Genomic DNA, 15670 nt, shown 5'->3' with positions numbered 1-15670 from the left:
AAAAGTAAGTTAGACTGCACTCCAAGGATCTAAATTTATGTGATTTCATCATATCGGGATGTATGACGATGGAAGTAACTGCAACTTGCTCTTCAAATCAAGTGACTGATTTTGAGCTCGCTCATGCAGTAGAGGATCCTTTTCAGCGCATAAATGTTACTTCTGGTGGTGTTTTTTTTTATAAAAGTCACACAGGCCAACTTAGAAGAGCGTCGTTCAAGGAACGGTGCAAAATAACTGTGTCATAATTCACAGTATGGCTACAAATTTAAAAAGATTTTACTTTAGCCTCAGCAGTTATGATTAAGAAATTGTACTGTACATATTTACATTAACACTCACAGGCTCTTACATTTAGTCATTGAAGGAAAAACTTTGTAGTTCACACAAGGGTGCCTACATCTGGCTACTTGGCAGCCCCCGGCTTTAGTTCGCTACCTTGATGGCAATTTATTCTAACTTCCTGGCAATTTTTAGCCCTTTAGACCTGGCAGCTTTGATCAGAGGTAACATCTCATAAAGTAGGCTTTGCGCACCTCAGTGGATGCGCCACCGAACTTACAGCGTCTACTTACAGAAAAATGTCAGCTTATAGTTGCAGTCTAATTCAATCGCTACACTGCCAGAATATCCTAAATAGATTGAGTAACATCTGTCATTTCGCCTGAAACAGAACAACGAAGGCGTGCTTTGTAGTGAAAGAAACACAACGGCACTACAGTGAAAATACTCGATGACGCCAATGTGCCATCACGCAAGCCAACCACGCAGCCAGACTGCCTGCATGCCTGCCCACTACGCAGCAGTTTTGTCAAATCCACGCCGGGCCAGACCCCAAAAATGCTAACGTGGTGAATGTCGCTTGCCTCGCGAACCAAGATGCTCTCTCCATTATTTCTCTGGAAGTGTGCACTGCGTGCTATCAAGCACTCAGCCCTCAATAACGTTACACACGTAGTACGAGCCTCCTTCTTGGCTCGTCTGTAGTTGTTAAGCCCTCGGTCAAAGCTATCATTAGCTTAAGAGAGTAAAGGCTGCAGTCTAAAGCCCAAAGATTGTGGACTATCGCATGTGTATGGAGCCAAAGTCACCACCAACGCATCCGACGCTATACTGCCTCTGATTATGATGACTGGGAGAGGTGGTTCTGCTTGTCAGGACGGTTATGATCGATTATTGTGAAACCCTGCGTGTATGCGGAGCATTGACCCGTCCTCTCCTTACACAACAAACCTTTGTCGAAAATGTAAGGTTAGCTTTTCTGCAGTGCATTTTGAGCAAGCAATGGTGGTTCGTCGTTGTGTGCAGACAGTCTGTTCTAGCGCCATTTGCTTGCGCAGTGACGTGGAAAACGTTCAGTCGCCTCTCTTGATCTAAACACTCATAATAGACAATTCCCAGCACGTTCAACTAGGACTCGTGTTCCCTTGAAGCACGACAGGTGCCCCCATTTCTCGTTCAAATGTGCAGTGCGGATAAGCGCACTTGCGATTTATGAAAAGGGCTCATTCACATGATGTCAAGTCTTGTGCTAGTCTATGCTTCTGCCGTAAAACATTTTGTCTTTTAACATACATGACGAATGACGACTGCATATGTTCTTTTTTTTTCCGAAACAGTACCGAACACTCGCGTGGCTACGTGCTAGAATACTTCGCTGCCACGCAAAATACCTGGATTTCATTACGGCTTGAGCCCTCATTTCGCAGTTCTGCATCCACCAAGCATGATCGCTCACGCACAACGCCAAATCTAAATGATAGTTTGAAGACCTCGTTTTGCAGTTATGTCGAAGCCAGCGTCACTGGTTGCCAGCGAAAATACGGAGTTATCTTTGAGATAATAGAGAAATAATGATGAGTAATGTCCGAGTGAGCGTCGAACGCGGGCCTTTTGCGTAGCGAACAGTATCTACACCAGTGAGCCACGCCAGTTCTTGATAGATAGATAGATAGATAGAAAAAATATAGATAGATAGATAGATAGATAGATAGATAGATAGATAGATAGATAGATAGATAGATAGATAGATAGATAGATAGATAGATAGATAGATAGATAGATAGATAGATAGATAGATAGATAGATAGATAGATAGATAGATAGATAGATAGATAGATAGATAGATAGATAGATATATAGATAGATAGATAGATAGATAGATAGATAGATAGATAGATAGATAGATAGATAGATAGATAGATAGATAGATAGATAGATAGATAGATAGATAGATAGATAGAAACACTGCTTTGTCAGAAACACTTTTAGAATGTTCCGTTTTGGGAAAGACCTCTTTAACGAATGTCATACTGCTTGGCGGAGAAGTATAATTGTATAATTAGTCAAAACATAGGAAATGGGTCACGAGTGAGTTGGTTGTTTAAAGCTGCCCACCTACAAAATGTGCAGTTTGGCAGTGGTCCGTGGCACCGCACAAATGCATAGTGGCTACTTCGTCAATTTGCAAATTTTAGAATCATAGATTAGTGTGCACTTCATAACTGCACTCGCAGAACGTATTCCAAGACAATTTTCAAACGTCTAATATTATGCACACACGCTTCCATTCTCTTGCGGCTTTGTTTAAGGCGATGCGCACTAGCCCAAGATAAAACACAAGCCTCCTCCAAGCTCTCTCCGACCGCGGCACCGCACTCTCTACGGCACGGAATCTTTAGCGCCATTCTCTAAATGTGCATAGCGTCCTCAGAAGGAATCGCGTATACTGTCAGGTTAGTTTGCACAAAACTTTGGGGCCACATTATCCATGGTCTCATCGATAACAGCATGCGGTCAGAACATCAAGTTACGAGTGCACACCGAATCTCAGTTGTAGTAAATGGAGGAATGATTACGTGTGGTAGATCTCGCTGTTTGCATCCCAAATATAATGTAAGAAATTGGATGTTGAGAAATTCCTCATGTAGAAGAAAAGTGTCCGAAGTGACTGTGCTCTCAGCACTGAAAACGAGTAGTTTGCACAGAAGTCTGCTCCGGTCATCCTGTCGAACGTACGTTTACCCGAAAAGCAGTACTTCCAATCGTTGTCATCTAAGGGTAGAAATCAAAGCACAAATAAGATAAATTTCAAAGCACGGTATAGAAATAAAAAAAAGAAAAACGTGGCTGATTCCACTACATAAAAATTGGCACTATACGAAAGTTGAACGTGTCATTACCGAGGTAGTTGAGCATTTTTGTGCAATGTGTGAGCAACAGATACAAATTGCTAAGTCACGTGATAAACGGCAAGCAGCTTGAAATATGCAGCACACACATCCAGCAAAAAGCACGCACAAACCTAGCATACATAAGACGAGCGCGGACAAACATCTGTCATACCTCGACAAACACAAAGACACACGAAACAGAAAGACGCGCGAAACGAGTGCAAAAGTATACACAGGACAAGCGTGAACTGTCACAATTCTGCCTGCGTCGTGTGTCAGCAGCGTGCTTCTTTCGCAAACGCGGCCGCGGCAGCGTGCGAAGTGACCTTCGTCCTCTCCCGAACTACCAGTCTGATAAGCACGCACAGGAGAGGCCACGCTGCGTGATGGCTGCGTTTTGTGGAGGCGACTACCTTCATAGCGCACACCATCGTGCCATCTCACCACTGATAACAAAGATGCGCTAAAGTTTCGAAGCTCTGAACACTTCCAAACGGAGCATAGTGCACATATATGGCTTTCCCTTAGCACTGCGGACAACGTGCTTTAACCATGAGTAGCATGTGAACAGCGCATGGGTAGCCTTAAACTTATGTTTATTGCGGGCACCTCGCCCGTTGTCAACGCGTCCTTGAAAGTGTAGCATACCATGAATTTATTGCAGTTTCGATTATTGTAACTCGCCCTGAACTCTTGTTGGCACGCCACGGGGGAGCTCATGGGTTCATTGAGCGTCTGCAGAAGTTGGTAACACCATCACGTTATTAAATGCGAAGCATTCCTTAGCAAACTTCGGCGACTTTGAGCATATCAACCTACCTGCCTGCCTATCTATCTAGCCGACTACGACTTTTAGCTCTCCCGGCCGTTTCGATAATGGTATCGACACCAAACTTGGTGAGGCATAACATGACTGTAGAAGAACATATCTGACTAGTCATAACATAAAAATCACGACATGTGTGTCATAAATGTCATGATATACATTTTATGGTCCTGTAGCTCCTGCGGTTCTTTCGTTCACATGGCATGTTGCAAAACTGGTATGGTATGACATGATTGCACCGCGAACACAAGCGACAGATCCTAGCATGAAAATCAAATCATGCGTGTAATGTAGCAACATGACTACATGCCACGCTGATGATGCGCTCGCGGCCGTTTCTCTAGCGTCACATATACGTCACATTACAGTACGTTAATGGATTACGGAGGTATTTGACTGGTACAAAGAATATAATCATGAGATGCGTGTCACGTAACATGACTACTTGCCACGCTCATGATGCGCTGGTGGTCGTTTCGCTAGCTACACTTATATTAGATTCGGTATTACGGGACGTGAATGGATGATGAAGGTATGATACTGGTGCAAACATGATAAACATGAGATACGTGTCATTTAAAAACACGACTACATGCTACGCTCATGATGCGCTCGCGGCTGTTTCGCTAGCTTCACATGTACGAAACTCAGTATTACGTGGCGCGAACGGATCACATAGGTAGATGATACATCGAAACATGATATTCACGACATGCGTGTAATGTAACAACTTGACTACTCACACTGATGATGCATTGTGGCCGTTTCGGTAGCTTCACATATGCCAAATTCGGTGTTACGTGACGCCCATGGATGACGAAGGTATGTGACTGGTGCAGACATGATAATCATGAGATGCGTGTCATGTGAGAACATGACTACATGCCACAGTCAAGGCGCCAATACATTTCGACGTGACGCCGTGCGCGTGCTCGCCGGCGTTCATTTCGTCGCGTCACGCCGGCGTTGCCATGCCAGGCACCGGTCCTGCCATATACTCGCAGGCACGTGCCGTGCTGCGTTGCTTTGACGCATGCGCATTTCAGCGCGTCCGGCATCCCTCCGGCACGAAAAAAGGGAGACGCGGTGTTGTTTAGGTAACGCATTGGCGCGAAATGAAACATTTTGCATTTCGCGCCAGTTACCGTCATGCCGCGCTGACGGACGCTGGTCGCGCCTGGCGTCAAACTATGGTGCTCGCGTTTTGCTAACGTAGCGTCGCTGTGCCCAGCGTGTGCGCGCGTCAACACTACATTGGAGTATATTGGGCCCTTCATGATGAGCTCGCGGCCATTTCGCTAGCTCCACATATACCAAATTTGGTGCTACGTGACGTCAATGGATGACGAAGGTAGACGACACTTCCAAACATGATAGTCATGACTACGGAAGTCATGTACGGCATCATTTACTTCCACCTCGTAACGCTGCGTTGATTTTAAAGTGGCATATCAACATTTCTCATTCGTGCTTCGCATATAATCAAATCTCACTGTGCGTGGTATCTGCCAATTTTTGCTGGGAAAGTGTAAGCGGATGAGACCAAAGCGTCTTGCCAAGCCCCTTACAAAAGCCCAAACGCGCTAGTGCGTCATCACGTTCTGGCAGTTCTTGGACCATCTCTTGCGCATGCGCTTAAAGGGTCGCCTCGCATTCCGGATTTGGTTGGATCATAAGCTGCTTCGCATCTAATATAATGCTTTTGTGGTTTATCTATAGCTAGATATAATTTCCATGCAGGAAATCAATTTAGTCAGGCATTTTTGCATTGCTGCCTTCATACAGAAACGAAGCAACTGCAAGCTGGGTATTGATACGACAACGGCTCCTACGGGAAACACTTCACATCTTTCTTTTGTTCTCCAAGATCACTCTCTCCTTTTATTGAGACAAGGCCCAAGCATGGTCAGCCTGTTTACTGTGGTCGGTTATTCGTATGGGGCTGGCGGAAACCACGCGATCCATAGTGTTATAGGCAGGATATCACCCGAGTCGTGGGGGGCAGGCGCTAATGAGGCGAGGCATTATTGTTAAAGGCGTGACGTCACCCGTCTTCTGTGAAGCAGGCGGCTACCACGTGAGCCATATTTCGTATAGGCCTGACGCCACTAGACTCTTGAGGGGGGGGGGGCAGGCGATAACTGGGTGACCCATATTTGTTATGGGCCTTGTTACGGGTTGAGCGGGAACGTTGTATCTAGCAATCTGTGTGGCATTATTAGGGAAGAAATGTCAGCCTTTCAAAGTACCCAGCACCTCCACGACTTTAAATATCACGGTTCAGCTAGCACTTTATTCAAGCAACAGCAAGATGGCGCCGATGACGAAAAGGAGGAACGACACCAAGACTGATAATGGTTGTTTACAGATGAGAAAGATGAAGTCCAATGAACTCTTACACTATAATTCCCCCCGTCAACGGAAGCAGCCAGCCTGGCCGCGAATTACGCTGTGGAATGCGCACGATAGGGCTTGAGGCGCGAAACGTGCTCGATCTTTGTCCCGCGGAGCGTTGGTCAGTGGGGCATGAACCGGTGTGACACGGCAGTTCATCAGTGAGGTCTGTTGGCCAACTTTGTAGGGGCCAAGATAGCGGAACTCAAGCTTCTCGCATAAGCCAGGCGTTCGTGCAGGAGTCCACAGAAGTACATAGTCACCAGGGCGGTAGAGCACGACGCGGTGAGTGGCATCGTAACGATGTTTGCAATCTTCTTGGCTAGATTCGGTGTTTACATGGGCAAGACGACGGCTTTGACCAACATGGGACAAAAACTGGTCGCAAAGTAACGGTGAAGCGATGACGGGGCCAGAAAAGAATTAAACGTTGAGTGGTGATGTCGGTTGGCGTCCGTATACTAGGAAAAAGGTAGAATAACCCGTGGTTCTTTGAACCGACGTATTGTGTGCGTACGTGACAAAAGGAAGAATGGAATCTTAGTTGTGATAGTCAGGTCGGATATACATGAACATGTCGCACAGCGTGCTAATTTAGATGCCTCGTTCTAGTTGCTGTAGACACCTACGCGGTCATAGTTGTCGAGCCAGTTTTCTACATCTTCGCCAGGCAGAGCAAAGGGGTGAAAAAGAGCGTCGGAGTGGTGAGGGGGAGCGTGGTTGGGAGCCAGGTGTATTGTTGGTCGTGTTGGAAATGTGCACAAGAGACGGGGATCGGTTGTTGGAAGAATTGTTGGCATAACTATAGAAACCTCGAGCACATGTGTCATCACCCGTTGTGTTGGGACAAAAGAAGAATGGATCGGTACGATTTTATATTGATTACCACGAGCTCAACAAGATTACCTGAAAGAATTTCTATCCGATGCCCCGTATAGATAACGCACTTGACTTATTACAAGGCGCCAAATACTTCTCCTCCCTTGACCTTCGGTCCGGATATTGGCAAATTTCAATGGACGAAGCAGACAAAGACCGCTTTTTTTTACGCCAGATGGTCTTTACTAGTTTAACGTAATGCCGTTCGGCCTATGTAATGCTCCCGCCACATTTGAAAGGATGATCGACATTGTTCTTCGTGGCCTCAAGTGGAAAACTTGCCTACGCCACCTTGATGACATTGTCGTGTTTTCTTCCACTTTTTCTGACCGTCTGCAACGCCTAGATGAAGTGCTCACATGCCTCTCCAATGCTGGACTTTACCTAAACACAAAGAAATGCCATTTCGGTAACACCTATAAAAGTCCTCGGTCAACTCGTTAGTAAAGATGGCATCGAGCCCGATCCGGACAAAATTTCCGCAGTACTCAATTTTCCGCGCCCCTTTCGTTCCAAATAACTACTCAGCTTCCTTTGACTCACATCGTACTTTCACCGCTTCATTCGCAACTTCGCCACCATTGGCGCTCCTCTCCACAAGCTCCTTGCTTGTACCGGTTCCTTCGATTGGAATGATCAGTGCGAAGCTTCATTTCAAGAACTCAAGTGCGCACTGGCATCCCCACCGGTGCTTTGTTAATTCGATGACAAGACACCTCTGTTATTACACACCGACCGTCCGTCCAGAAGTTCTTTGGAAGAAACTGGCAGAACGCGTTAAACATTGCGGTGAGTCCTACACTTCTTATATTGAGGATGTGCTTGGACTTCGCCACCGTATTGACGACAACATGCCAGAAGCTGATCGTGTCCGACACCTTCTGAAGGGTGTCGGACCTACCGCTTTAAACGCCCTCGCCGCACGCAACCCTTTCGATGGTTTCCGACGTCGTCTCTGTATGCCAGCGGCTTGGTACCTTGCAGTCGATCCGCTTGCTACCCAACTTCTATTAGAGCTCCCTGGCAAACAGTATGGAGCTCCGATCCATCATTCGAGCCATAATTCGTGAGAAATTGTAAGCCTACAGTTCACCTCCTTCTAACAACGTTCCCGCTCAACCCGTCTTTAGCGAACTGCGTGGCATTATTAGGGCAGAAATGTCAGCATTTCAAAGTACTGAGCACCACCACCACTTTAAATATGACGGTTCGGCTGGCGCTTTATTCAAGCAACAGCAAGATGGCACCGATGACGAAGGGTAACTGCGCGAAGACTGATGATGGTTATCTACAGAACAAAAAGATGAAGTCCAATATATTCTTACAATATATATATATATATATATATATATATATATATATATATATATATATATATATTGTACCGGAGCATAGTGGCGCCAGCTCTGTGCCAGCATGAAAGAAGACGTTGGCGTCCGTGTGGCTCGTGCTTGCCGGGTTCCTGCCTGTACCAGCTTGTTGCGGCTAACGCTTCTTGAATAATAACAAGTGTTTTTACGTGAACTCGCTCGTTGCATTTGGTGGACACGTGCTGGGTAGCGTCCTGGAGCTCCTCAGCCGTAAGCTACCATCTGATTCCACAATGACCGAGCGCGTCGATCCCCCACAAGCCTCTTCCACGTCGCCACCTGTCATGTGCCCTGGTGTACTTCATCTGCGTGACCCACCAGTCTATAACAGCACTGAATATCACGATGTCGAGGGCTAGCTGGCAGAGTACGAGCGTGCAAGCGCAATTAACAAGTGGGATGACCCTGCGAAGCTGACTCACGTCATCTACCTGAAAAATTTGGCCAACCTATGGTTCACCAACCACCAAGCCGACATCCCCACATGATCGGTTTTCAAACAGACCGTGACCTCGTTTTTCGGTCGTCCAGCTATGCGCAAGCTTCGCGCTTAACTTGGCCTGCGGGGACGATTTCAGCGAAATGGTGAGAGCTTCACGAGTTACATCGAGGACGTGATCGGCCTCCGTAGGCAAGTGGATGCGAGGATGACGGAGGCTGACAGAATAAAGAATATATTGAAAGGCATTGATGACGACGATTTTCATATGCTTGTGGCCAAAGACCCACAGACCATCACGGCCGTGATTCAGCCATGTCAAAGTTTCGATGAGCTCCGGAAGCAACGAATTTCTACACGTCGTGCTATTGCGCAAACAGCTGATATTTCGGCTTTGAAGTGCAAAAGCAGTGGCCCCGACTACAGCGTGTTAATGCCTCAAATTCAACAGTACATCCGGGAGGAAGTTGCTCGACAGCTCTCTCTTGTCGCCACCATCAACGAGACCCCCACAGCACTGGACCACTCACTTCGCCGTGCTATTCAGACGCAAGTTGCCGATGCTCTCCCTTCGCCCGCGTCCCCAATATCAGTTGCTGCACCGCTGACGTATGCATAAGCCGTCCGCTGACCTCCTGCCCAACCACCGCTCCCTTCATACAGTCCAGCCACCAACTACTACAGGTCACCAGTTTCGGTTTATCCGGTAAATCGGCCCTTTCCACCACCTCGAGCACCTGTAAACTATTGGCGTAGTCCGGATAACCAGCCCGTCTGCTACAACTGCGGTATTCCAGGGCATGTCACGCGCTACTGTCGTCCCCGTAGATTCTATTTTAATGAGGCTCAGCATTCCGTCAACGTTCCTCGGCAACCAGAAATACATGTTACACCTGATGCACCTGACCCCCGCTCACGTCGACCAGACTTCAGCCCACGTCGGTCTCCTTCACCCTGTCTTCAGTCTCCTCCTATGCTTCGCCGTTCCAACCACGCCCAGGAGAAAAATTAACAGTCGCAGTTCCCGAGGCAAGAACTGTGCCACCGACGAATTTTTCAAGGCCTAACCTTTCGCCTCCTAACGAGATTGCCGTGTTTGTGGACGGTTTTGCCACAACTGCTCTTGCCGACACAGGTGCCGCTATCTGTGTAATCAGTGAAGTGTTATGTCGCGAACTGGACAAAGTGACGACTCCACTGGTTGATATTTCCTTACGCACAGCGAGTCCGCAGCGTGTCCAGCCTTCTGCCACATGCACTGCTCGTGTTGTGATTCAAGGGGTGCTGTACATCGTTGAATTTGCCGTCCCTCCGCATGCGTCTCATGAAATAATCCTGGGATGGAACTTTCTTTCCGCTAATCATGCGGTTGTCGACTGCGCCCGTGCGCGACTCGTTTTGTTTCCGTTCAGCACGACAATCATAGACCTCCCTGGCTCACCTAAAAAGGGGACCGTCGCCACTGACGTCGTCATCTCTGCTTTTTCGGTCGCCGTGGCGCCTATTTTGTACAACTCCGTCCCTGATTCAACTGCCCTTTTTATACCGTCGCAAGATTGCGCTCGTCACCGGATACTTGTCGTCCCGTTTGCCGTCATAACGCTTGCCGATGGTTCCAGTGCCGTGTACGTGTGCAATCTATTCCCTTCTCCCGCTACCTTATTACATGGCGAATGTATTGGGCATTTTGACGCTCATTATGCAATCTTTCCTTTCGATGCCCCTTCCGATACGACGCCGATGTCCGTGGATGCTGTCACGGCTGCCACCGCACCCTCACTACCTGACGAAGACGTTCTGTCGCGCAGCGTGGACACCGGGCTTACGCAAGACCAGTGCAATCAGCTCATTCAACTAATTGACCGTTTCCGCGCTTCCTTCAACCACGGACAACCTCCCTTGGGATGCACGTCAGTTATCGCTCACCATATCGACACCTGTCATCATAATCCACTTCGTCAGCGCCCCTACCGCGTCTCGCAGGCCGAGCGTGACGTCATCACTCAACACATCGATGAGATGCTCCAACGTGGTGTCATTCAACACTCACACAGCCCTTGGGCCTCGCCAGTGGTGCTCGTGCAAAAGAAAGATGGCTCCAATAGTTTCGCGTGGATTATCGGCGACTAAACAAGATCACACGCAAGGATGTTGATCCCCTGCCACGCATTGATGACGCCCTGGTTTGCCTTCAAGGTTCGGAGTTTTAAGTGTGAATACACTTTGTAAGCGACCCCAAACCATCCACCGCCGTCGGCGGCGTCCGCAGTCTTCTCTCTATCTTTAAAAGAAAGAGGACTTGGCGGGCCGCAGCGCGACACTCTACCGAATAAGCCACGGACTCGACGCTGATATCGGTGTCAGTAACGCACCTTATACCCCCTCCCCCTTCGCTCGCTCCTCCGCTCTCCTCGCTCGCTGCAGCTGCGCGCGCACCCCTCTCTCTCGCGCGCCCGCCTTCTCTCTCAGTCTCCCGTCGAGAGCGGGTCGTGCGATGGACCATCAACAACGAATGCAGTACAACCGAATGCCAGCACTGCATCCGTCGTTGGAGGTGACGGTACAGCGGTGGTTTCGCCGAATTTGGAAGACAAGGCGGCGCTGCGAAGGGCTCGTGAGACCGAACGTAAGCGGGCGAAGCGTGCAGCGGATGCCGAACTGCGTGCTCCCGAGGCCGAGTGCAAGTGGGCGAAGCGTGCCGAGGATGCCGAACTTCGCGCTCGCGAGGCCGAGGACAAGTGGGCGAAGCGTGCAGTGGATGGTGAACTGCGCGCTTGCGAGGCCGAGATGAGGCGTCAGCATCGAGCCGCGAACGCGGCCCAAGAAGCGGAACGACAACGCAAGCGTCAGGCGGAGAAGGCCGATGAAGGCCGGCGTCAAGACGCCGCTCGCAATCGTCAACGGTGAGTGGACGTTTCCGAAGCCGTTCCAGCCAGTGAACGTGCCACGCGAGAGAGGGTGTGAGCCCTGGACTTTGCTCGTCCGGACGCGTCGTGAAGTGTAAATAAATAATACTTCATATATAATGTATCTGTGTACAAATGCTTCATGACAAACAACACTTAAATTCATTAATTACACTTTAATCTTCATCATCAGTAAGAAAACTCCAAAGCATTTCCCAGAGGGTGAACATGGTTAAGTGCGAATGCACAGGGTGATGCTATGAGGGGGACTAAAGTTAAAATACGTTGGCATTCGCCAGTGAGTTAACGTAAACTCCCCAGTGTGATCAAATTGCGATTCCCAGGAACAATTACACCACAAAGGCACCATAGTGTGATTAATAAATATAATAGTGCGAATTAATAAATACCCCTCATAGCATCACACCATGCATTCGCACTTGACCATGTTCACCCTCGGGCGTCTCTCATAATCATAGAGTGGTTTTGGGACGTTAAACCCCACATATCAATCAATCATGTTCACCCTCGGGGAAATGCTTGAGAATTTTTTAGGGGCGAAGCTCCTTATGGCGGCGTGGCTTGGGCGTCCCTCGTATGTAACCACCAGTGGCACATACCCGAAATAGGTATAACACTTGACCTCCAAGGTGGTGCCAGTGAGAGATTTCTTCTGTGCGTTGTTTAACAATAAAAAATAGTGCTCAATGTACATGCCAATGGCTGCTAATGGGGAATGAGAGACATGAGCATTCGGCTTTTAGTCAACGCGCGCGCTGCGATCCCCATTAGAAGCCATTGGCATGTACATTGAGCACTATCGGACAAGAAAGAGATGCTACATTATACACGCTGGGTGTAACCTCCTTAGCTTTAGAAAGGTTTAGCGAGCGTTGAGCCGCAGTGCCATGAATACAATGAACTTGTATATACCATGAATGAACTCAAGGTGGTTAAAAATGAGAAGTAGATACGAAGCGCAAGCCGTAAGAAAGTAAAAGCCGAATTCTCCTGTCTCTCATTTCTCATTAGCAGCCATTGGCATGTAAATTGAGCCCTATCTGACAGGGAAAGGTTGCTACGTTATACTCGCTGGGCGTAACCTCCTTGGTTTTCGAAAGGTTTAGCGAGCGTTTGGTTGCAGTGCCATGAATACAGTGAACTAGAATATACCATGAACTCGAGGTGGTTAAAGGTGAGAAGTGGACCCAAAGCGCAGGCCGTAAGAAAGTGTGCGTGTGCCACCTCTCGTTTAGTCCTTGGAATGTCCGCTGGATGGCGGTGCTTCTATATGGGGAATACACGATAAAAAGTTGCGAAATGGTGGGACTTGGAGTGTTGAATAGATGAACGAACGGACACACAAACAGATGCATGGATGGACGCATGAACGGACGCAGGGGCGGATGCATGAAAGAACGCAGGGACGGGCGCACAAACAGACGCATGGACGGTCACACAGACGGACGCATGGACGGACGAATGCTTCGCCCCACTCTCCATCATTCACTCCGTGGATATGCTGCTATTTTTTTCTCTTCACTGAATCTGCGCTCTGGATATCGGCAAGTGCCAATGACCAAACCAGACTGCCCCAAAACGGCCTTTGTGACCCCTGACAGCTTATATAAATTTAATGTAATGCCCTTCGGTCTTTGCAATGCGCCGTTGACTTTTTAAAGGACGATGGACAGTGTCCTCAAGGGACTTAAATGGCACATCTGCCTTTGCTATTTAGACGACATAGTTGTATTCTCTGCGAATTTCGAAACTCATCTTTCCCGTCTGGAACAAGTTCTCCAGTGCCTTACGGCAGCCGGATTGCAACTAAACTTCGAGGAATGTCGTTTTGGCGCCCGCAAACTCGCAATTCTAGGCCACGTCGTTTCAAAAGAAGGAATATCTCCAGACCCTGCCAAACTCCGTGCCGTTGCCGAGTACCCCAAGCCTATTACCCTAAAGGAGCTTCGTAGTTTCGTAGGCTTGTGTTCGAATTTTCGGCGTTTCATTCGCAATTTTGCCTCTATAATTGCGCCTCTGACTCAGCTTCTCTCCCGTAGCGCGGGACTTTGGCTGGAATTCCCACTGCGATGACGCATTCACGGCGCTGCGCTGGCTACTCACGTCTCCGCCAGTTCTCCGCCACTTCGATCCCAATGCACCCACTGAAATTCACACGGATGCAAGTGGTGTCGGCCTCGGTGCCATTCTAGCTCAACGCAAGGATGGCTGCGACGAGTTCGTTGTCGCCTATGCCAGCCGTAGCCTAATGAAGACAGAGTCGAACAATTCCGTCACGGAAAAGGAGTGCTTGGCTATCATTCGGGCTATAAAAAAGTTTCGCACTTACCTTTACGGACGCCAGTTTGATGTTGTCACAGATCACCATGCCTTATGCTGGCTAGCCTCCATGAAAGACCCTACTGGCCGTCTCGCTCAATGGGCTTTACGCCTTCAGGAATACGACATCTGTATTGTTTATCGCTCAAGACGGAGACATTCAGACGCCGGTTCCCTATCCCGTTCTCCACTGCCTCCTGATCTTCCCTGCTTACCAACTGCCATCTTCGACTCGTCATCGTTGAGCATCACCGACATGCCAGCCGAGCAGCACAAGGATCCCTGGATCAATTCTCTGCTCGACTTCCTCTCTCACAGTTCGGCAGAATCGACTTCACGGTCCATCTCTCGTCAAGCAAGACACTTTGCTGTCCGCGAAGGCTTGTTGTATCGCTGCAATTACGAGACAGATGTCCATAGGTGGCTCCTTGCATCCCCCATGATTTGCGCTCGGACATCTGCGCTGCCTTTCAAGATGACCCCCAGTGTGGCCACGCTGGAGTATTCTAGACCTACTCTCACCTTCGTCTAAGATACTACAGGCACGGAATGTATCGGCATGTTCGCCAGTACGTTCGGTCATGTGCCACGTGTCAACGCCACAAGACGCCTTCTGACAGCACTACTGGCCCTTTGCAACCCTTAACCTGTCCAGCGAGACCATTCAACCACGTCGGAATTGATATTTATGGTCCTCTACCCAACACTCCTCGAGGCAACCGGTGGATTATCGTCACCGTTGATCATTTTACACGCTACGCTGAAACATCTGCGCTGCCTGCTACCACTGCGAAAGACATTGCGTCCTTTCTTCGCCATCTCATTTTGCGGCACGGTGCACCTCGTGAATTACTGAGTGACCGTGGACGCGTGTTTTTCTCGAACGCCGTCGACAAGATGCTCAAGGAATGTCGCACTGTTCGTCGGAAAACCTCGGCATACCATCCTCAAACCAGTGGCATGACAGAACGCTTCGATCGTACCCTTGGAGATATGCTTGCCATGTACGCGTCTGACGACCACACTAATTGGGACTAAGTGCTCCCTTTTGTAACGTACGCGTACAACTCTGTGCCACAAACAACCACCGGCTTCTCTCCTTTCTTCCTCCTGTACGGACGTGAACCATCATGCTCCATGGACACCGTTCTCCCGTACAGACCTGACGTTTCTGAAGCAACGCCCATTTCCGAAGCAGCTGCTCATGCCGAAGAGTGTCGTCAACTCGCTCGCTCGTTTACCGCGCAAGACCAATGGCGCCAGAAAACTGACAACGACGCTTCTGCATCTAGCGCCCACTATAACCCAGGAAAGTCGGTTTGGCTTTGGGTCCCGTCTACCCC

This window comes from Rhipicephalus microplus, chromosome 1 (genome assembly GCF_043290135.1).
Source record: "Rhipicephalus microplus isolate Deutch F79 chromosome 1, USDA_Rmic, whole genome shotgun sequence".
Lineage (NCBI taxonomy): Eukaryota > Metazoa > Arthropoda > Arachnida > Ixodida > Ixodidae > Rhipicephalus > Rhipicephalus microplus.
This window is presented reverse-complemented; position numbering follows the sequence as displayed.